Genomic DNA, 21,725 nt, shown 5'->3' with positions numbered 1-21,725 from the left:
AGTGATTTTCATATCACAGAAAGTAAAAACTCAAGGTAAAAATTTCATAGCTGACATCGAATAATAAAATAACAATAGATCTTAGGATATTATTATTATAAACATTTATTGACCTGACAATATTGCCTCACAAAAGATAAAGAAACAACTAACAAAATTATAAGAAGAAAGAGATAAGTCAAAAGAAATTAATTAGTTGTGCTCGTAGGGAAAAGAAAGTATATTAAACTTCACTGAGATACTGGGCATTATTTATAAGCCCAGTAAAAGATCCAAATATTTGACAACATATTTTGTTAGTGAGACCACGGGGAAACATGTGTGCTCATACGCTGCTGGTGGGAATAGCAAAATCATCCAACACGTGGAAAAGAGTTTGTCTATATATAGAAAAGTTCTGTATGAATGAACTCTTACCCAGTAGTCCTACTCCTTAAGATACATCTCAAAGACACACTGACAAAAAATGAAATTGACACAGGGTACCTCTTCAGCATTTGATTCTAATGCCGAAACAGTAGAGACAACTCAGATAACCAGGAACAGGAGAACAGTTGAAAAACCTTAGTACATCCCCAAGATGAAAACCATGGAACTCTGTAGAGTGATATAAGATCTCCAGGCTATATTGTTAATAAAAGACGCAAAGTGGAGACACTGGTTACTTCATTCAAACTCTCCAGTAAGTAAGGGGGAAGGCAATTTTTTTTTCAGAAGAAACAGTGTAAGGATAAATAATAAATGGGTTGGTTATCTCTGGGAGAAGGAGTGGAGTAAATTTCCTGAGCAAATAACATAACCTAGATATGATAAAAATCTGGTAATATTGAATTTAAATTGGAAATAGCAGCACAGTTTTATGATGTGCTTTGCTTTAAAAACCGCATGTATGTTCCAGACTAGGAGTAATGAGCTTAGGAACTTTGCTAGCACCTAAACTGTGCTCTCCCAAAATAATTCCCATGACAGGAGCCCGGCCACATAGTCATACAGCTGATGCCAGGTCTGGGGTGGAAAGTTCATACGTTGATATCTTTCTGGCATAAACTTTTTGTTATGCCAGAAAGTAAGGAAGTTATCAAAGACTAACAGAAATCTATTAAAAGGACACAGGAACTCACCTAAAGGTGCTTCCGTTGGCTTAAGAGCGAGAAATCTGAGCATGAAAAAGAATCATGACAATAAATGGAGCTGTTTCGAGCACATTTATGTGCACGAATTCTTGGTATTAAAATACACACATTGGTCACCATTGGAGGTTGCTAGGACACCAGCCCATGATTCTGAAAATTGATAAAGGCAAGAAAATCAAACATGCATCCTGAATTACTTTTGCCAACTCTATTTCAGGGTAAGAAAATGGTTGCTGAGGGATATGTCTTCTGAATGGAAGAATTCCAGCTAATAAATGCAGAAAGAAGGGGAATTACAAAATCACCATTTTGCTATTTCTAATGAAATAATAAATTTAGGCAACCATGACCCAAGATCTCTGACTTTGAGTTTAGCAAAATTAGAAATCGGTAACAAAAAAAGACGAAACAAAATTCCAGATGTCCTGAAACTCAAGAGAGTACTACTAGATGAGTTTTGGGTTAAGGAGTAAATTACATGGGAAATTATGGAATATTGAAGCTGAACGGTAGAATTCTCCATGTCAAAATGTGTGCGACACATCCCAAACAGCATGTAGCTTATGATGAATTATTTGCTGAATAAGAAAGTTGAAAATAAATGAGCTAAGCAACTTAAGAAGTTGAAAAAAGAACAGCTCAAAGGAATGTGATGGAAACAATATACAGATGAGGGTAAGTCAGTGAACTAGAGAATTACAACAAACCCAAGAATAATAGTGCACCATGAAGTGAGGGACACAAACCACTCAACTTTCTGCCCTTGAGATCCAAGGGCTAACCCAGTGCATAAGCCAAATAGACAAAATACATAAAGGAGTAAAGTCTAGACCTTGCAAAGGACTTTTGATATATGATAGTTCACCTTCAAATTCTTTTTAACTGTTCCTAGTTCCTTTCGAATGTACTAACTGCAATGAGCTGGGTGAACTGAAAAGTCTGAGGGAACAATCCCCAGAAGACTGCTTTCATTTCAGACATCAGCGGCAAGTTCAGGAACCTCCTTCATTGCCACCAGCTGACTACAGACTGGAAGGTCTCCACATCCGCCCTCAGGTTCAGTAATTCATTAGAAGACTCACAGAACTCGCGTGAAGGCTCTTACTTATGGTCGTGTTTATCACAGGCAAAGGATGCAAATTAAAACCAGCCAGAGGAAGAGACTCATATGATGGAATCGGGGTGCATTACTGTCCTTTCATTATGAGTCAGCTGGGGAAGTTCACCTAGACTTGGTGTCCAAGGCTGGAGAAAAACGTTCAGTCTTGCAGGCAGCTGGCTGAACTTTATCCTCTCGCTCCTCCTGGAGGTTTGGGCTAATACCTTTTTTCTTCCAGCTCCTCCAAAGGTTAAAATTAGTATGGCATATCCTTCAAAGTCCCCATCATGAGCACATTGTTAGACTGTCCAGTGGCCAAAGTCCTGGGCAGACAAAGACATGCCTATCTGACAGGACACTCCAGGTACTAGAGGTCACTTCTCAGAAGCAGAGAGTAAAAGCCAGACCATTCTTTAGGTAAGATTAATTCTTCACTGCATACCAAATACGAATTGTGGGAAGTCAGACAGAGAAACCATGTGTTTTGAAACATGGGTGGTCATGATAAGCCAGATTTGGAAACCAGTGATGTAGTTAATCTTGCATTTACAAATAAAAAATCTGAAGACCCGAGAAATCCAGTGGTTTGTTTATGGGGTGATGATCACACAGACAGTAAGAGGGTAGAGAAGTCTAGAACTTGGGAGTTTGACTGAGCCATAAAGGGTCTGAACCACAGGCCACTGACACGCACACCTCTCCCGCATTGTCAGCTGATTGAACAATTCCTGCCTTTCCCATGTGTCTGTAAACGTGTTCACACGTTGTTACAATTGAAACGACATGAATTTGTGCAAGACGCCTTGATGAATTCTTTGTGACATTATGATTTACAAAGTGGCAAAGGAGGTTTCAAAGGTGTGCTCCATAGAGAAGAGTGGGGAATAATTCAACAACACCACTTACCTTTTATACCAACAAACTCAACCTTGCCTTAACCCATCTCTGTGAGTAAATTTAACTTCCTCCAAGTCAAACATTAGCAAATGTTGTAGGGCTATTGCTAATTTGATAAAGCAGAATGGGAAAAAAAAAGTCTCGTGGCTCAATAATCTTTTAAATAATTTACCATTCATTCGGGGCACCGGGGTCACTGAGTCGGTTAAGTGACAGACTTTGGCTCAGGTCATGATCTCACAGACCAGGAGTTTGAGCCCGGTGTCTGGCTCTGGGATGACAGCTCAGATCCTGGAGCCTGCTTCAGATTCTGTGTCTCCTTCCCTCTCTCTCTCTCTGTTCCTCCCCTGCTCACACTCTATTTCTCTCTGTCTCTCAAAAATAAATAAGCAGTAAAATAATAAATAAATAAATAAATAAATAACCATTCATTCAACTTCACCTGTGCAAGAATCTTGTCTACTATCTTCATTGCCAAGACCTCATCATCCCTACTAAACTACCCACTCTTCCTTTTTTCAGTCGTACCTCATAGTAGCACTCAATATCATAGAAATATAAGAATCAGATCAGAGTTCCCTATTCTGAGTTGTTCATATTATTAAGCTTTGTTGCATAAATATCATATTTTTCTTCAGCAAATGAAATAAGTCACTCTACTCAAATTGATTGTTATGCCCAAAATTTCTGAGATTGCTGACATGGAATTAATGATGTGGATAAAACGTAGGTCAAAATAATTGTTACCAGAAAGCAGATAAACAAAATCTAAATTATACTCAACTGCTAAACAAATAACTTGAGTAGGGATGAATTTTCTTCCAATCTTATTGAATCTAACTCCTAATCCAGTAGGGATGAATTTTCTTCCAATCTTATTGAATCTAACTCCTAATCCCATTCGCCAAGGTGGAGATGCCCTATCGTTAGCTCTCTGCTTCCAGATTTGTGTGAATATGGAGGTTTGAATAACCCAAGAGTTCCTCTGGTCATCTGTCCATTCTGGTCACGACTGATAGGCTCGTGGCCCAAAACAGCAGGATTTGTGGGCTATCTCTTTGGGGTCAAGCTTGGGTTCTGGGATTTGGGTCAAGGATTGGTGGTGACATCATTCTATAAGATGCCCAATATATCCATTCTCTTCCAAGTCTTCCCTTTTCCCTGCATCCTATAAGAGATAAGACATGGTCTCACCCCTCTAGTTCTGCAAATTCTTCGGCCCTCTTTGCTTTAGTTTCTTCTCCAGGCAAGACATGATCTCCTTTCCCCTCACGTCTAGAACAAACCAACAACATCCTCTCAACAAGCAAAGGTTTTAGAATATAAGACCAGGATTGGGTGTCTGCGGGTAACTTCTGCTTCAGGCTTCATAATAGAAACCTCAGTGTGGCTTTCTCAGTGGAGATGGGAAAAACACAGGGAAACACGGCACATTCATATCTCATTGAGTCATCCTGTTACCCATGAATCCACAAGACAAGGACGGTCTTTTGAAGTGACAGTAGCAGAGAAGATTTGGAAACACGAGGGAAAAAGTGTTGTTATCGTGAAATGGTGCCCCACGTTACTGCTCTCGTGACTCCGCGGGAATGGATTGGTCCAGAATATCACCTCGCGATCATGGTGTTATCACAAGCTGCACCACTGTCCTTCACCCGTGGCCAGAAAAGGCATAAGATGTGAGACCGTAGCCACTTATTTTAATCTGTTTGATGTATTGGTTGAGAAAATGTTGCTATTCATTCATAAGAGCTGTAAGAATTGAACATACACAAATTATTAGTCGAAGTTATTAACCTTTTGCTAAAAATGTAGCATGGCTAAGTAAGAAAGAACCGGTGTACTCTTCTCTTTGAAGTAATAAGATACCATAACTATCTTGCCCTCTGGACAAATATTTATAAATGCCTATCAGTTACATCATGCACCATCATTCTGCCTAAACGTCCCTCAAACTGTCAAGGTCAACTTGGAGCGGAGGGGCATTTGGCCCAAGCCAGAGCTAAGAATGATTGTTACATTTCCAAATTTTCTTTTTAAGTCAGAAGCAGAATAAGATTTCATGGCATTGGACATTTGTGAATTCAATTGTCGATGTACATGAATAAAGTTTTATAGGAATGCAGCCATGCCCAGTGATTTATAGAGTGTCTATAACTTTTTGTGTGCTACAATGATGGAGTTAGGAGTTGCAGCAAAGAAAGTGTAGTCCACAAACCCTAAAATATGCACTCTCTAGTCCTTCCCAGAAAATGATTGCTAACTCTTGCATTAGAATTTATTGGAGCATGGAGGCAGGGAGAAGGGAGGTTTGGGCATGTTTCCTGGCCCTATCCCCAAGGTTCTGATTGTGTAGCTCTGTATAGAAGACCAGGAATCTGCATGTTTAATAGGCATCCCAGGTGATACTGTAGCAAAAGATCACTCTGAAAGAAGCATGTTTAAATCCAGATGTGAAGATATAGATATAGATATAGATATAGATGATATAGATGATATAGATATATAGATACATCACCTGTGGATATTTCTTCTTGGGCAAATAAACATTCCTTCTCTCTCTAGGATATTAAGGGGAATAGGTACATTTAAATAATAAACTATAAATAGATGTTCAAAATATTTAAATATTATTTGCTAAGCCTCGGGGTGCCTTTGTGCCCTTTAAAAAAATAAATTTGCTTCCTACATACACTTGGGAAAAAAGAAATCATTCATTCCAAATAACATTTGTCAGAAATAATAATTCTCTTCTTCCCCAATCTAGCTCAAATTTAAACGTTTGAACAAAAAGAACATAACTAAGAATAAGATGTGAAGGGAAGGAAATATTTCCATAACAATGTGTGCAGAGACTAACCCTACCCAGGAGGCATGCATGGCAGAAAATGCTGTATTTAAGGATACAAAACGCTTTCTGTTTCAAGTTGCAATTTTAAGACACTTGTAGGTTTTCGCAATTTTTCTTCAAGTACAAAATTCCCGAGATTATGCCTAAGAATGTTGGAGAAATACATCACTGGGAAATGGTTCTTTATCCACCTCTTAACAGATAGTGGATGCTGTACATAGGGTGTATATTGGCAAACTAAAAAGAAAAAGGAGTTGACAGGTCAGATTTAAAACTTTTAAATTTAGCCTGTAATTAAGTCTTGGCACATTTATGATATTTTAAAAATTCTAATGAAATAAAATATGATGGATTTAAAGAATATCACTAAATTGTGACTCCATCAATTGGGTTCAGTTTTCCCATTGACGGCCAGTCAAACTTATTAGTGTTTCTATCCTAACTCCCCTGAGATACTTTGATTTCTTGATTCTTGGTGCGGAGAGTGTGGATCATTATGGAACGTGGTCCAGTTCAGTTGCTGTTAGGAACCGACCTTCCCTAGGCAGAGGGTCTAGATAGTAGGAGCGTCTAACCCCATTACAACACGTTTGCTGAGCCCTCTCTCAACTTTACTGATTAGCATTTCAGTTCAGCCTTACTTCGACTCCACCAGGTCAAACTTGTCTGACCCCCATTCTTTTCTTTCCCTCTTGGCTGTATTCTATCTCTGCCCTCCGCCCCAAGTCTATACTGAGAAGAAACTTCTTATGAGGACATTAGTCTTGGCCGTACCAAGGCTCCGGATGCCTGCCCATCGGTCCTGGTTCCAAGGTAAGGACCCCGAGGAGGCATTGCAACTGTGCTTCTTAGTCGCTCAACCCATGCACCTATAAAAGCAAGAGAAGAGTGAATACGTATCCCCAGGAGGGTAAGACATGCCCCAATCTGCATGCAAGTGCCTTTCACCATCTCATATAGGTTTGTGTAGGTTGACCATATGCCTGGTACCTAGGGAGACATTTTTGCACTTGTACACCGGAAGGCTATGAAGTAGCCTTGAATCCAATCTAATCCAGTAACTGCAGCAGTCCCTTACATACTTCTAAGCCCTTTCGTTTTCTCAAGAGCATTTGGGTAGACAGGAAAGAGAAGGCTGGGGCACTTAGGACCACTTAAGAGTCAGGATCCTTGCGATTGGTGTTCTTTGCCTCCTCTGGCCTCCAGAGGGATGTCCCCATCTATCTGGCATTCAAGACTACAGTACTTTAGCATGAAGTCTGGTCTCTCTCGGTGCCAGAGCCGGTACCTTCTCTACATAACTGAATCTCACCGTGGTCCTCACTGGTGTCGCAGATGTCTTGCATAGACCGTATCTCGTCAAGAAACCCTCCGGGAGTCTTTCTGAAGGGTGACTTCATCTCTTAACACAGATGGCTTTGGGCAGGGTTCAGCTATCTTCTGAGCCTGACGTGAAGGAATCTCAGGACTTCCTTTACCCCGTCTCTGCCACGCAGAAACCAAAACTGACAGCAAATCTCAATTTCTGGGAATTGTATCCTTCCCAAAGACAATATGTTTAAGTCCTAACCCCCAGCACGTTAGAATGGGACCTTGTTTGTAAATAAGGTTGTCGCAGACAGAATTCATGAAGCTAAGATGAAGTCATACTGGAGGAGGGTGGGCCTTACTCACATGTGACTGGTGTCCTTACGAAAAGACAGAGCCCTGGAGACAACACTGTGGGACACACATTTTACCAGCCGAGGAACTCCGAGCATTGTCAGCAAACACTAGAAGCCAGAAGAGACCAGGAAAAATTAGGCCCCGCAGGTTCCCAAGACAGCATGTTCCTACTCATACTTCTATTTCCAAATTCTAGGCTGTGAAATGGCATGTGTTGGTTTTTTTTTTTAACGTTTTTATTTATTTTTGAGACAGAGAGAGACAGAGCATGAATGGGGGAGGGGCAGAGAGAGGGAGACACAGAATCTGAAACAGGCTCCAGGCTCCGAGCCTGACGCGGGGCTCGAACTCACGGACCGCGAGATCATGACCTGAGCTGAAGTCGGACGCTTAACCGACTGAGCCACCCAGGCGCCCCTGCATGTGTTGTTTTAAGCCACGCGGTCTGTGCCACTTTGTCATGGCAGGCCCTGAACAACGCATGCGATCTCCTCCTACCAGTAGCCTACTGTCATACGAGATTGTCTGTCCTGGATTGAAGAGGAATCTTCTAGACACCACAGGGCACCGTATGACTCAAGTGTTCAAGTCAAAAGCCTGGTCAGTTAAATAGGATCTAAAGAAATCTGGCAATAAGGCTCTGTCCTCAGAAGAAAATGTATCTCCAGAAAGAGACTGAGAAGGCCAGGAAGATCTTGGACCCGTATGTGAGTCCCTGTGTGTGCATATGACCCTCAGATGTCAAGCACAGTGATACTGGGCTTAGGAAGAGGTAGTCGTTTTATATTTTAATTCTCTGCTACTGTCTCAACGATTCGCTTGAGTCTGTGACACCTGGTGGCCTCTGTTGGCTTTGGAGGGAAGAGCAGTGGGGTCTGTGCTCCCGGCTCAGGGACGCTGGACACGTATGGGTATTGCTAAGTCCTTCTAGCGGGGACCCTGGGAGGTCCTGAGGGAAGGGGACAGTGACTAATTACAGGTATAAATTATATCTAATTTCTTCACCTGCCCTGGGACCCCAGACTTCCACTTTGCTTTGGGCGCCTGCCCTGTTCAGAGTGATCTTAAAGCTTATTGTCTTTACTCTCTCCTTCCAGAATAATACGAGGTGGGTAATGAGTGCTCCAGGCTTGGGGACTGAGGTGGGGACAGCTTAGGAGAGCCTGAAAATCTGGGGAGGAGACCAGGGAAAGGGACAATGACAGCAGAGGCTGGGACAGAGGGCAGGGGTGACAAGTAGCAGGCCACCCTCTTGGACATAGCCCGAATGCAAATCAGTTCTTGTGAAGTACCAGGAATACTTTCTGCTTGCCAAAGTGAGAGCTAGTCATTGATTAGGTACCCCGATTCTTAAAGCACCATCGAGAGGTTTGTAAAGATGCAATTTTTCACCACACACGTCTTGGGAACAAATGTTTCTGTACTTCAAGAAGCGCCAAGAAATGCGCGTGTGACCAACACTTCCTTGAACAAAAGCCCACAGTCCTGTCCTTTGACTTTTCCACGTGCATTTCGTTCCCTCCAAAAAATAAAAAATGTACAGGGTTTCTACGCTGGAGAGTCTTAAGGCAAAGTCAGAAAATGCCAAAATTTGACTTTGAATTTCAAGGTTGAGTCCTGACACGTGTGTGCTTTATTGCAATGAGCCCACGTGTTTTTGTGCGGGCATGTGCCTGTGCGTGCATGTGTGTGTGTGTGTGTGTGTGTGTGCAAATGACACAGAGACAGTCACCGCTGCACATCTCACCCAGAGCCCAATCCTCTGAAGTTGTGGGAGAGCACGTGGAAACGTGGGAGAGCATCGTGTGGTTTCGCCCGAGGTGGGAAAGAGGACAGCCGAGTTGTGAACTGGTGCAGACACAAGCCTCAGTGGGTCCGAGGCAAGTGGTTTTCCTTCCCTGCCGTCTTCTTGGCCACAGGGAACATGCAGCTGTTCCTGCAAAGCCAGAAGGAGAAAAGAAACTGATCTTCTGTTGGGTCTTAATTCCTGGAAAGTCTTGTCCTTAGGGACAAAATGTTTAAATGACTTAGCGGGCACTGATTCGGGCAAGTGCTACAAATGCCCAGTTTCGCAAGAAAATGCAAATGTGGCTGTAGGACTAGAACGCTGGCGACAAGTGTTTTACGAAGGCACTTGGATCCACAGTGACCCTGCGTGTTTGGTTACGTCTCACCCAGGGATGGGAGTGCTGTCCCAGCCTCCGTGACTTCGGGAAATCTAGGGAAATCTATCTGATCCACATTACAGCCTTTCCACATGTGTTTTGTAGATGTTTTGGTCACCTGCACAACATCATTACTGAATTACTTGCTTTTCTTATCAATAATTAAAAATGTATTGCCTGTTAATTCTGTGCGAAGCCCTTGAAATAAATCATCCATTTAATACTTACGACAGCCCTGTTAAGGCAGGTGCTAGTGTGAGATGCCCTTTGTGCAAGGTGGAGGAGTGAACTTATAGGGCCAAGGGGAAGGTCTGTATAAGTTCAAGTTTATTTGCTTTCAAAGCACATACTCTTAACTAGGTTTATGATATGTCATAGATACAGCCAAAGAATGATACAGTGCTTTAAAGAGACAATAAAAGTGGGAGAAAAATATATTCCAATAATTCTATTAAGCTGTATTCTGAATTCTTCCCATAGTAGTAAAAAAAAAAAAGGCTTAAAAAAGCTCAGCATTTTCCATTATTTCTTATCACAGATTCCCTTTTCTCCTTCATTCGACTACTGCGTTGCTACACAATGTATTATAACAGTGCGCTTGACCTTTTTCTATCCCCTGGGGCCCAGATACAAATATTTAATAAATTATTAATACATATTAATTAATTTATCATTTAATTTATAAATAACTTAATCTGGGCATTTAAATTACAGGTATAAATTATATTTAATTTTTTTTAGACATTTTTTAATGTTGATTTACTTTTGAGAGAGAAAGAGTGAGTGAGTGAGTGAGTGGGGGAGGGGCAGAGAGAGAGGGAGACACAGAATCCAAAGCAGGCTCCAGGCTGTGAACTGTCAGCACAGAGCCCGATGCGGGGCTTGAACTCACAGACTGTGAGATCATGACCTGAGCTGAAGTCAGATCCTTAACTGACTGAGCCATCAAGACACCCTAAAAATTATATTTAAAAAATGGAATGAGACATGTGGCAAAAAATGTTTAAAAGAAAGAAATTTTTAATAAGTTTTTAAAAAATATTTATTTATTTAGAGAGAGAGAGGAAAGAAAGAGGGAGAGCGTGAGCAGTGGAGGGGCAGAGAGAGGGAGAGAGAGAATCCCAAGCACGGTCCAAGCCATCTGCACAGAGCCCAACACGGGGCTCGAACTCACAAACTTCTAGATCATGACCTGAGCCCAAATCAAGAGTTGGATGCTTAACCGACCGAGCCACCCAGATGTCCCATAAAAGAAAAGAATGTTTCTTTTTAAATTTTTAATAGAAATAACACATATAATGTCTTTAATAATAAAGACAAACAGCAAGCAGGTACTTCAGGGCTTAGAAAGAAAAACAATATTTCCCTGATCCGCCTCCTCCAGTAACTCTGTTTCCCAGAGACGACCACTTTTGCACCTTTGTCTTTAATTTTTCGGCTAGTTATCTTTGTATCGCTAAGCAATGTGGCCATATCGCTGCCTTGAATAATCAGATCTAAGCATTATGAGTTGATTTCCACCTGCAGGCAGCAAGGACAACAAAGGGAAGCCACTGAAAACTCCCAGTCAGATCCCTGCCGAGCCCTGTCCCAGGGACTTAGCCCACGTCTACTGCAAACCGGTGGAAATAAAAGTCAGTTTTGAAACTAGAGGGAAGGCCCAGGCCTTCAGTAACCAACGGTTATTTGTATTGCCTTAAAAAACTAAGAATGTGACCTTTGGCCTCTCTGAATAATGAAGTCCATCTAAGAGTCCTTCAGGGAAGTTCTAGGCACCGACAAGTCAAAAGGATTCTTGTTGAAGTCCTTTTTCTTTCTACTTTGTTTTCACTCACACCCTTTCTTGGCTGGCTGGGTAATCCAGGACTTTTGAAATTCCAGGGTATTGTGTACGCTTGGCTAAGAAACCCAACACCAGTGTGAAGGCTCCAGGAAGTCGTTTCAAGGAACCAAGTATATTTTGTAAACAGACAACTAACACTGGATTGAATACAAATACACATAAGCCACTGCTTGTTTGTGTTTGCTAATGGGCTTGAGGGTTTGAGCCAAGGTTTTAGCTTACACTCCAAGACAGCCCAAATTAGTACGGGCCAGCAACAATCACACTGTTTCCTTCATTTACAAAGTGATAAATTTTGCAAATAAAAGGCACAGCGTTTTCTCTATGTGAACCTCCTAAAAGGCAATCCTAGCCATCTTTAATAAGACAGAAACAAAGAGCGTGGTTTGGAAATAGAAATAGACAAAGTGTAGATAGACAAGAACTAAAATAGCTGAATTTGCGGAGTATTTCCCAGGGCTCGTTCCTAGAGACCTTGGGATTGTTTACATGATCTTAAAATACTCTTAACGGTCTTCAGACAGGGCAAAGCCAAAACAGTTTTGATTCGAGCACCAACATAACAATCATTGTTTCTGGCAGATGTTATAATACAATTTAAATAGGAAAACCAACAGTGAATGTATGAAATGACCTGTCTGCTCACATTTGAGATGTGGATTCAGTTATGTGTGTGTATGTGTGTGCACAGAATACCTACCCAGGGGTGTCTGGGTGGCTCAGTCGGTGAAGCGTCCGACTCTTGATTTCGACTCTTGACTTTGGCTCAAGTCGTGATCTCACAGTTTGTGGGTTCAAGTCCTGCGTGGGTTTCTGTCTCTCTCCCTCGCCCTGCCCCTCCCCTGCCGTCCCTCTCTCATAAATAAATAAATAAATAAACGATGAAAAAAATGCCTACCCCAAATTTTTAGAGAACCGGAAATGAACCTTTGGGTCTGTTACCATCACTTCATGCAAGTCAGTGCATGAGAGTCTTGGGAGAGACTCAGCTTCTGTTCCTCAATTTCCCTCACCCCGTCTGCAATAAAATCAGCTATTCAGGAACATCATTATCACAGCATCAGGGAAATAGGGTTTTCTGAAAAAAATTCCCTGAATGTTGATCCATTCTACATTTTCCCACCAAAGAAGAGACATTAGCAAATGTCTGTCACAACTGTGACTGCATGCACAAATCCGTCACAGAAGAGCCGGCTGAGCCCTCTGCGAGAAAGAATCCATGGTGAAAGGAATTTAAAAATAAGAACAGAAAAGGGTCACAGCTCAGGCAACGAGGACTCTGCGAAGCAGGGGAAAAAATACAAGAACTTTCAACGAACTCATTAAACTTGGAAGACAACCTGTTTTTCTCAGTCAGAACAACGTCTTCAACTAGAACATGGACATCGTTGCCAGGGGCACTTGTATTTTTCCCTCCATGACTTCTCGGCGTCATCGTGCAGTGGAAGTGACGCGGTGACCACCCTACTACATCGTGAGTTGATTTGTACATACTGATGGAAAATTTTCTGTGCATGTTGTCCGAAGCGCCATTCTCACTGGAGTACCTTGCGATACGGATGCTAAACGTCAACGGATATCGATCGGCTTAAGGCTGAGTCTCCTTAGTGGGGATGCATCTTTTGTTTTGTTTTGCTTCTACTACTCTTTCACAGGGAAGAAGAAAAGAAGAGCCAAGATTGGACCCCTATTACAGATGACAGCTAAACGGACTCCAACGATGAGGTCCTCCTGGTGTAAGGGCTTATCTGCCAAAGAGCTTGTCGGAAGTCCAGAAGTCGCCGGGTCACAGATGTGCTGTGTCACTTGAGGTGTGTTACCAGCCCCGAAACCTATTTTCCTTGATAGCAGTAGCCTCCTTCAGAAAAGGTTAGTGAGTTCTCTGATTGACATGACAGGCTGAAATAAATGTGGTCTTTCCTCTTCTGTTATCGCTACTGTTTATTGGCTCCCGTCATGGCCTGAGCACCGGGTGAATCCTCGGAGGTAAGGCGGTGCTTATTTTTAGAAATACTGTATGCTCCTCAGGTAAACACAAGGCACTCGTCTTAGCAGTAAACAAATCGCCATCATGTCACCAATTTCCCTCTTGCGCTGCTAAATCACCAAGAACTAAAAGTAGAAAACATGTTATCAAGCTGTGGGTTGTGATTTACAAAGTCTTTACCTAGCAGCATCGGATACTCTGATACAGAAAAGGAAGTTGGATTGCTCATTGAAGACTTTACTTAAAATCTTGTCTGCATCCCTGAAGGCTGAATGACCTTGAGGAAGTCCCCTCGACCTTCACAAAATCAGTATCTCTTCTTCCTAGTGAGCAGAATAACATCCACCCTGAACATTAAGTGAGCAACAACAAGTAAAATAAAGGCTTGTGGGCGCTGCTCTTAAATATTCCAAGAATGTACATCTAATTTTGAGATTCTCACTTCCATTTAGAATGTTTCTGCACACTAAAAACCATGTAAATGACTCCACGAGAGAAAGAAAACAAAATGGGATTCAGCTGATTTACCGAATTCAACCTGCCACAAACCACACAACTATTTCATTGGATGTACAGACTCCTAAGCGATTATTCCGGCGTCGTGTGGACCCATTCACGGACGACCCAAGTCAAGATTTGACTCTTGAAATCAAGAGTCAAGGCAAGGGTTGACCTTGAAACGTCAGGAGCATCCTCTGATAGTATTTTTGTTCATTTTGTTCATTTTTGTTCATTTTGTTCAGTATCATTGTTCTCGCATCCCCCCTTCTGAGAAAAAGGCCGGCTTTCGGCAAGAATTTCTGCCGATCCCACTGCAACCCCACAAGCCCACTGTAAAGAGGTTCCATTTTGTTCACAGAGATAATATCGCTGCTGCAGGCATTGTCACAGACTGGAGAATTGAGACAACTTGAGAGATAATTTAATATCAAAAATAATTACTCTTCCCACCACTATTGCGCTATCTCAAATGGTATTTTCCCCTTAATTATGTAAGTAATTGCCTGAGTGCTTCATTTCACTCCAATGGAAATCCCATGAACCACCACAGCCCCCGAGAACGAGATAGTATGATTTTCCATCTTTGAGAAAAAAACTGGGAGGTAGACAAAATAAAAATCCGTGACAAAATACATACAGTTCCAAGAATCAAGTGTCCTGTGTTTTTGCATGAAAACACATGTTCATGTTTATGAGGTTAATACATGAGTGGTGACAGCGAACTTCTCCGCGAGAGGGCAGGGGTCGGCGGATCAGGTATTTAGATGGTGCTCTGCCAGCTGGAGGGGCTTTAAGGAGCACGGTAGTCACGGGTATGATCATTTGGTCACTGTCATACGTGCAGCTTAGGGTGGTCTCTGGGCGACCCCACATAACTTCCCAGGTTTTGAATTCAGCTGTAAGGTAGCAACTCCCAACTGTACATCCCCAGGGTACATGCTCAGAACACTATTCCGAGTTCCAACCAATAAACCCAACTCTCTGGAGGACCGTGCTCTTTGGATAGAGCAGGTATCTCTCTATCCAAAGAGATAGAGGGGTAGAGAAGGTCCCTCCCACGTTTCTAAACTTCTAGTGTAATGAAGTCTTTAAAAAAAAAAAATGGGCTTGAGAGACAGATTGGCCTGGGTTCAAATCCTGACTCTTTTGCTTTACAGGCTGTGTGACTTTGGCCAAATCACCTAGCCTCTCCATGCCTTAGTTTCTTCATCTGTAAAATGGGGGAAATAATAAGACACTGTCATAGTCATTTGGAATTAAGTCCCTCAATTTCTGAAAAGGGCTGAGAATTCTGCCCGACCTATAGTAAGCACTCAATAACTGTCAAGTTCTCTTGTGATTCTTCTTCTTCTCTGTTTCAGTGAATGGCTCCAGGAGCTGCCCAGCAGTTTTAAGCATGGATCCATCGGGGGAAATGGGCTTCCAGAGATTTCTAATATGCACGCAGTGACACAGCCCGAAGGGAATGCTTAGGGCAAGACGTGGCATTCGGATAGTGCAAAGTAAAGATAAGCGATTGCTGCTCTTATCTTGGACTCATCCTCTCCTTTGTTCCTTCTTTTTTTTTTTTTTTTTTATTTTAAAAAAAATTTTTTTTTTCAACGTTTATTTATTTTTGGGACAGAGAGAGACAGAGCATGAACGGGGGAGGGGCAGAGAGACAGGGAGACACAGAATCGCAAACAGGCTCCAGGCTCTGAGCCATCAGCCCAGAGCCTGACGCGGGGCTCGAACTCACAGACCGCGAGATCGTGACCTGGCTGAAGTCGGACGCTTAACCGACTGCGCCACCCAGGCGCCCCATCTTTTTTTTTTTTTTTAAGAGAGAGAAGACTCCAGTGGGGGAGAGGGTCAGAGAGAGAGAGAGAGAGAGAGAGAGAGAATCTCAAGTAGGCTCCATGCTGAGCACAGAGCCCTCCTCAAGGCTCAATCCCATGATCCTGGGATCAAGGCCTGAGCTGAAATCAAGAGTCAAATGCTCAACTGAATCAATTCTCGACCGAGCCACCTAGGAGCCCCCCCTTAGCTCCCCTTTCTAATTATTTAGTAAGTTTTGGTGCTTCCAACCTTTAAAAACGTCTCAAATATCTCTCCTCTTCCTTACACTGCCTCTTTCATCATTGAGCTCCTGACTGAGGCTCATACCCCACCTCTGGCTCTGAGTTTCATCTGCAGCCCCACTGGAACCAGATTCCCAGGCATCCTGAGGTCATACCCCTGCTCTCTGCCCCCCACCCCTGCCCACCCCCTATGCTTGCTCTCATCTCCATCACCATTAGAGGGGCCGGCTGGGAAAGATGTCACACCCCCACTCTGTCCCCGCTGCGGCCCAGCTCAGCTCCCTGCATGGAAACCCAGTGGCAGCACCCCATGCGGCCTGCGGGCCCCTGGGTGCCACCACCCACACGCGTTCCCCGGCATGGCAGTGCCACAGGCACGGGTGAAGCAGGACAAGACACAGAGGGCAAAGCATGCAAAGCATTCGAGCCAGATGTCTGCGCTCTGTGAAATCACCACTCCTTCCGTGTGCCTGACCCGCCACACCCGCGGGGTCCCGTCTAACACATGGGAGCGGATGCCAATTTCCCTTTACTTTCAAGTGAAAATACGAGAATTCCCATATTCTTTGGGGTGTGTGAATGGTTGCCGTGTGCGGTGATTGGAAAGCTTTGGCATTTTGCTGCCTCCTCGCTGCCATTAAGGTTATTTCAGGAGAAAACCTGCCCCCATCACATCTTCTTCTCTGAGCAACGTGACAGACAGGACGGCCCCGCTCCCTGCGCTCACGCTGTGCCCCCGCCTTTCTTCCGTGTGGATCCCCCTGGGTACCCCATTACCTGGCTCTCCTCTATAGACTCTGAAAGCAGGCGGCGTCCTCTTGGTTCGCATCGTCAGAGCCCAACACTGATCCCCCCACACTCTAAAATACTCCTTTAACAGCAAACAAAGGTCATGAGTCCCCAGAATAAATCACGTGTCACAGGAAAAGTGAGCTGGGCATCTGACGAAGGCTTTTCTTGAATCTATTTCTGGTTCTATAAGATACACCCTGAGCTGGAACAGAAACAATTAAGAGATGGTCCTAGATGCCGTGGGTGATGTGAGCCCGTGCTTGCCAATGTCACTTTGTGACATATTGGCTGATGGCTGAGGAACACCTTAAAAATATTTGAAGTAAAAGCTTGAAACGATTGTGAGTGAATAACTCAGTCCTCCAGAATATAAAGACTCACTGGTACAGTCGCTCCTTTGAAAACATTTTGGATTATCTGCACAGTATTTGTTTTCCAGAAAAACGACAGTGGGCTCCTTCGATTCCAGTCCCCCGTGGACTTGTTTCAATGTTTGTCCCCAGAACTGCACCCTTTCCAAAGCAACATGCCAAAGAGAAATCGTTTTTGTTTGTTTGTTTCTTATTTTTTGGTTTTTGTTTTCGTGGTTTTGTTTTGGAGAGGTTTTGGGGTTTGTCTTTTGGATTTTTTTTTAATTTTAATTTTTTACCCTTTGTTAACATTTGAGTTACAATAGCTGTGACAGTGGCCAGGCTGATAAGAAGGGAAAACCTTGTAAAAGTACAAACCCTGAGCAAGAAAGGAAATCACCAAATAGAGAATTTTCATTCCCCCAGGATTAAAAACAGCCTAAAATTAAAGCACCATGACTGGAAGTCTGCTCTGTTTTTGTTTTTGTTTTTTTTTTCCTTTTTCTTTTTTTTTTTAATTGGCTTTTGAAGTCAGTAAAGAGCTGAATCTGTAAATAGAGCAAAGCTATAGCCCTTCCTTCCCCGTTCCCCCACCACGAGCAGCAACTTGGTCCCAAGAATGCCATGAACCTGAAGTCAGGCTTAAAATTGCAGCGCTTTAAAAAAAAAAAAGAAAAAAAAAAAAACAGCGCAGACTAAGCTGGATCAGGAATTTTGGCATCTCTTGAATGAAAGTCTACGGACTGGCTTATTCTTATCTGGAGCTGGTGGGAGTAGGTGGTGGGGAAGTAAGGACAGGGAGGACAGAAGGAGGTAGAACTGAGTGTTGAGTGGCTGTAGAAACTTCAGCCAATTAGCTCTGTCTTTCTGGGACTCACTCACAGTTTGAGGTCTGGGCAGGAAGAAATTCCAGAGGTGGTGATCCGAGGATTCTTTCCTTTGGACAAGGAGAGAATCTGGATGGTACATCATGGTTCCCTTAACTCAAAGACTCCTCACTTTGCTTCTTTTGACCTTCCATATTCCATTCCCTTCATAAATGGTTGACCCAAAAAAATAAAAAATAAAAATATCAAATTGCAAAAAAAATACAGAGTATTTCTGCAAAAATCAATCGACCTGTGTGAGTAGTTCCGAAGATGTGGGTATCAGATTTCACCTGGCCCTCAGATGTCACCTACTTCACTTCCTCCAAGCCCAGATGATAGTGAAGTCATTGCCAAAGCCCATCTGCTGAGCTGCGGTAGCAACAATATCTCACTCCTTAAACCGTCTAAACTTCTCATAAAAAGATGCCCGCTTGATTTTCACTTAGGTCATTCTTTTTTTTTTTTTTTTTTAATTTTTTTTTCAACGTTTTTATTTATTTTTGGGACAGAGAGAGACAGAGCATGAACGGGGGAGGGGCAGAGAGAGAGGGAGACACAGAATCGGAAACAGGCTCCAGGCTCCGAGCCATCAGCCCAGAGCCTGACGCGGGGCTCGAACTCACGGAGCGCGAGATCGTGACCTGGCTGAAGTCGGACGCTTAACCGACTGCGCCACCCAGGCGCCCCTCACTTAGGTCATTCTTGATGCTAATCCAGGGTAAGAATAAACTATATCGCAACAGAAGTAAATGCAGGACAGTCCCACCTACCTTAATCCTGCAGGTCTAGTTTAAAAACCATGAAATTTTGGATTTCTTAAGTCTCTTTTCAAGTAGCTAAAACTTTTCGAGTAGATTGTTTTAGTCAGCTCAGGCTGCTGTAACAAAATACCCTAGACTGGGGGGCTTAAAGAACAGGTAGTTATTTCTCACAATTCTGGAGGCTGGGAAGTCCAAGATCAAGGGGCCAGCAGATTTGGTTCTCTGTGAGGGCCAGCTTCTTGGTTTGCAGATGACAGTCCTCTTGCTGTGAGGGCTATTTTTGTAAATGAGTCGCCCAACCCCGTCTCCTGCTAAACTCTAAAGACAATATACTTAAAGCTTATGACTTTTTCGAAAGGAGGTGTGTTTCATTTCATTTCGTTTTGTTTTGTTTTCTAATAGAGTTCTTTAAAAGCAGGCTTGATTGTACCTTTGTAGATCATTCCCCTGTACAAGAGATAGGATTGTCTAGAAGCTGGAACTGCTTATGTTCTACCTCATTTGTAATCACAAACCGCAGAGAGGAAAATAGCTGTATTTTTCTAGACAAACAAACTGGCCAGGAATATGCCTTCAATGACTCGGCTGTAGTCTCTGAATCATGGCGATAAGGAAATTGGTGTCTTCTATATTTGCATATGTACTACAGTATTTTCCAGGAAAATATCTGGATTGCATGTGAATAATTTAAGGTGCTATAGCCTTCTTTTCTTTTCTTTTCTTTCTTTTTTTCTTTTCTTTTCTTTTCTTTTCTTTTCTTTTCTTTTCTTTTCTTCTCTTTCCTTTTCTTATGGCCATACTCTAAAGCAATCGGGCACAAGTCCTACTCCTCAACTACCTGCAGAAAGAACCAGAAAGTGGGATATGAGCTAAGGGGCCATGTCAAAGCTCACTGATTAGGGGAAAAGTCCATTTCGGAGGACCACGGTATGCTGTGATCCGTGTTGTTTCCCCATGCTGTGTTACTGAGTGACAAGATAAGTCAGGACAGGAAGCAAGAGCTTTTGGAAGGATTTTGCCAGGCCCTAGGAAGGGCTTAAAACCCCTAAAACTAGCTAGAATATGTTAAGTTCTATTTGGGGTAATTGGGGTAAACATCCAATTAAAGGATTTCTCACCAGAACTTAGGGAGTCAACACATTTCAGAGCTTTTATTTTTTTCTAAGCCCCAGTGCACCAGCAAAGCAGGACTGGTAGCAAAAAGGCAATCCCAGAGGCGCCTGGGTGGCTCGGTCGGTTAAGTGTCCGACTTCGGCTCAGGTCATGATCTCACGGTCCGTGAGTTCGAGCCCCGCTTCGGGCTCTGTGCTGACAGCTCAGAGCCTGGAGCCTGTTTCAGATTCTGTGTCTCCCTCTCTCTCTGCCCCTCCCCTGTTCATGCTCTGTCTCTCTCTGTCTCAAAAATAAATAAACGTTAAAAAAAAATTTTTTTTTAAAGGCAATCCCAGGAGAAAGGGACTGTGAGCCCACCTACGCTAAAAAAACACCAGGTCCCAAAGTCTTGGCAATAATGGCTGGATTTAAAGCAAGAAGGTCCTTACATTTATCTGGGTTTGGTGTGTTTGCTTAAACATTTACTTTTGTATAGAAAAAAAGGAAGAAAGAAAGAAAGAAAGAAAGAAAGAAAGAAAGAAAGAAAGAAAACCATTCTGCTAAGAAATTGATTCTGCACAAATGGTACTAATTAGCAAGCATTTTAAATATATTTTTTTAAGTAACATTAGATGCATCCGCTAATAAATGCCCTAAACTACCCGTGACTGGAAAATCATCTTAACTGTAAGTACTGGGTTATCTAACAGACACAACTCCTGTGGAAGCCGCTGAAATGACCAACATAGTGCCAAGAAAGAAAGAAACCATTTCTACAAGGTTTGCCTTGCATATAAAATCTTATTATATTAACTGGCAGAATCACAAGTAATCAGCAGAGCAAAGCAAAAATGAATGTTGAAGAGTTATATCCGTGTATGAATTGAAGGTACTCATAATCCAGTATTTATATGAGAGAATGTGATAATAAAGAAAAATCATGTTTCCATAATTAAATTGTTATCCTTTGAACATGTTATTTAGAAGAGTTAAACATCAAGTCATATTTTAAGTATACTTTTTAAGTGATCTATAATTACATGGAAGAACAAAGCATTGCAGAAACATCCTGTCCTAGAAACAAAATGTCTGCTGCATCCCTGCTTAGAACCTGAAATAATTAATACCTATGACCTCAATTTTGCAAAGTATTATTATTTCTATTTTGCCTATAGGGGTGGGTTTTGTGAAAACTCGTTTATAACACTTCAAGTGGCTATGTATTATTGAAACTGGGTAAGAAGTAGCTGGCCTGAGGCCACTCATAATAACACTTCCAAGAAGGAGAGAAATTCAGCAGTGTCAAACTATTAAGGGTTTAAGTTTATTTGGGTAAAATAAATTTAAGTATATACTATTTTGCGATTTGGTTAAGATTATCTGTAGCCAAGCCTTTGCAATCAAATTTGAACTACTCTTCAATCACAAAAACATAAAATGCAGGTCGAACGGGGGGGGGGGGGGCGGGAATTGAGACAAAAAAAATTTATGATACCTACAGTCTTCAAAGTCTATGATTTTGGACACCAGAGGAATGGCAAAGATAAAGACCAGATCGTGAATGGCCTTGAAACGGAATCATGAGTCTTGAGGCCGATTAAGATCAAGATGGCTTTAAATTTATATGACTCTTAAAATCCTACTTTACAAATTTAAACTT

General features: G+C 42.4%; 1 long non-coding RNA gene across 2 annotated transcripts; it reads right to left on the bottom strand.

Annotated features, from left to right (window-relative positions):
- Positions 1–7,708: 7,708 nt before the first annotated feature.
- On the bottom strand, positions 7,709–17,052 carry LOC124516477 (uncharacterized). 2 transcript variants are annotated; one of them, XR_006963057.1, is made up of 4 exons: positions 16,979–17,052; positions 12,994–13,765; positions 9,393–9,581; positions 7,709–7,752 (listed from the first exon to the last, which is right to left on the bottom strand). It is a non-coding gene; the product is annotated as an uncharacterized LOC124516477 (long non-coding RNA). The 2 variants fall into 2 exon arrangements; XR_006963051.1 differs by lacking the exon at positions 7,709–7,752 and having other exon boundaries at positions 9,174–9,581.
- Between the last annotated feature and the right edge of the window lie 4,673 nt (positions 17,053–21,725).

Source organism: Lynx rufus, unplaced genomic scaffold, assembly GCF_022079265.1.
Source record: "Lynx rufus isolate CCGP_SWC_20201006 ecotype Redwood Valley unplaced genomic scaffold, mLynRuf1.p SCAF_1, whole genome shotgun sequence".
Lineage (NCBI taxonomy): Eukaryota > Metazoa > Chordata > Mammalia > Carnivora > Felidae > Lynx > Lynx rufus.
This window is presented reverse-complemented; position numbering and strand designations above follow the sequence as displayed.